We start from the raw sequence: 2,667 nt of genomic DNA, 5'->3' as shown, positions 1-2,667 counted from the left end.
TTGTTATGTTTGCTTGTTCGTGGCTCATTATTTTTTATTCGTTTTAAGGCCTACAGTAGCAGTTGTTGTAGCATTTAGTTTAATTCTTACAGATTATTTGCTATTAAGATTAGGACATCCGCAAATCTGAGATGATTTAAGTATACTCCGTGGATGCTTACACCTTTGGTGTCCCATTTTAGTTTCGTAAAAATGTTTTCCAGTACGAGAGTGAATAGTTTTGGCGAGATAGTGTCTCCTTGCTTCACTCCTCGTTGCAGTTTTATGGGGTTTGTTATTGTTTTTTGTCCAGTTTTATTTGCATACTTGCATTTTCGTGTATGTTATTTATGATATACGTATTTCTTGAATCAATTCTTGGATTTTCTAAAGATTCTAACACTGCCCATACTTCTACCGAGTGAATTGCTTTTTGAAAATCTAGAAAAGCCAGATGGAGCGGTACACGCAGGTGGTCGTTGGTGCTAAAGTGCATTCTAAATCCAACCTGTTCGACAGACTCTTAGAAATCGAGTTTATTTGTTAAGCGATTGATTAACATTTTGGTTCACAGCTTGTGGAGGTGTGATAATATAGATTTTGGTTGGCAGCTTTCAATATTTGTATTGTCTTCTTTTTTGAATATTAGGATTACTTCGGAGTTATACCAATCTTGTGGGATCTTTAATCAATTGTTATTTTATTAAATATGATCTTAGCATAGTTTCAGCCTCCCTGCAGTAATTCTGCTTTCTCCTACATATCTATTGTTTTTAAGCTGACTTAGTGCCATTCTTATTTCATTAGAAGAGTTAGTTATTTCTAGTTTTTCCTCTTAGCCGATGTTAAGTATAGTTCTTTCAATTCGTTGTTGATGTATGCGGGGCGAGTATAGCTTGATATAGAAGTTTTCAATGACAGTGCTTATCTCCTTTCTGTCCTGGACAATAGCGTTTTGTCGTTTTTTATTTCTGTAATTTTTGTTCTGCCTCTCGAGTTTTTTTATTTTAAGTACTTTCATGTAGCAGTTTTTTCTTATGATGTCTTTTATTAGTTTGTTAGTATAGTTTCCACTGTTCTTTTTAATTTCCTTTTTGACTTCCTTGTTTCAATACTTAAAACTGTCTGCTGATCGATCTGTCCTTTCTCGTTTCTCTTTGAGAAGTTTGATATTACCAGGTTGGACCTTAACGGACCCACATACCCTGAAGTCAAAATCAAGTCAATTTCTCACAAACAAATTTGCAAACATGATAAAAATATAGATCTGAATAAATTGCTCAAAGCCGGGGCAGATTCTATCTAAGTGCAAATATAAACATCAAGAATGGATGCAGATCCCTGGTAACTTGCAAAGGCTCATGCTATTCCCCTTCAGATGCAGTGAGCATCAGCAACTAGCAAAATACAAATAATTTAGTTTATACCGCAAACTTTACTATAGAGTAAAGTGCATTGTTATGTGTGTTAACTCAGTTAGCACATTGAGGTCATTTATGAGACTTGATTCTTGGTCCTCTAATTCGCCTAAATTTGTAGTTACGTTTTCAAGCTCAAAATTGTCATTATTAACAAATCAAAATAAACATATAGAAAATGTTTATAGAAAAATTTTACCGCACAGCGAGATTTTCTAGAGGAAAATATTTAAAGTGATCACTATCGTTGATACATTCCATGAAAACATAAAAAGTAGGAAAAACTTGAGTAAGTCCCTTACAACAATCTTAAGCAGATATTAATTAGCAAAAGTTAGTCTTATTAATAACCATAATAACTCAATCTCGATAAAACAACAATTATCAAATGGCAGAAAGTATACTCATATGCAGATACAAATTACATATGTATATCATTTCATGGGTGGTCAGAGCAGCCTGACTATGATTAATGCAAATGACCTACGATAAAATGATAATTTTGAGGAAGATTTATGTTAATTTTCTAATGCTCGACCTGGAATGATATGCTATTAATAAATATTAATATTTCATGTAAAGGTTCTTAAAGAAAGAATCATAGGGAAAACTAGTCAGTGCTCATAAATTTAATTACCTACAAATATTTTTAGCTGGTTTTGAAACATCCGGCAACGTTTGTTCAACTCTTATGGAATCATCATTCATTACGCTTCATGGTACCTACGTCATATATTCACTTTATTTCGAATATTTCGAGGATTGTCCTTTGATGAATTAGTGTGCTTTGAGCTCGAATCTGAAATAATCATGCAGTGTGTCTCATCCAAAGAGAGTAAATTTGTTATTAAATGTAGATGTAAATGCGCAAAAGTCCCACAAAGGTTGCGCTGCAGCTCTTGCACAGGCTTTTCTTATCCCTTGCGGTATCTACAGCATATTCGTGCTGTCATCAGAATTATGTAGTGTGTCAAATGGAATAAATCGTTAACAGATAAAAAGTGGTGTGTTTAAAAAAATGCTTGATCAGCTTAACTGTCATATATAGATTAGTATAATGTTTAATGTAAACTGCGTCACGTAACGATGGTCATTACCCACTTTCGTATATTTCTATACTACTACTATTCACTTTCTAAAGTCTACAATATATTTCGGAATATACAAGATGTTTAGGTTACTACTACAAGACTGAAAGACAAACGAATCGACCAGTAAAATTAGAAGGCTTATTAGAGGCTGGTCAGTTGATGAGGACAGATGATAGTAG

This window comes from Dendroctonus ponderosae, unplaced genomic scaffold (assembly GCF_020466585.1).
Source record: "Dendroctonus ponderosae isolate FM_Combo_2020 unplaced genomic scaffold, Dpon_F_20191213v2 Dpon_F_20191213_5, whole genome shotgun sequence".
Taxonomy (NCBI): Eukaryota; Metazoa; Arthropoda; class Insecta; order Coleoptera; family Curculionidae; genus Dendroctonus; species Dendroctonus ponderosae.
This window is presented reverse-complemented; position numbering follows the sequence as displayed.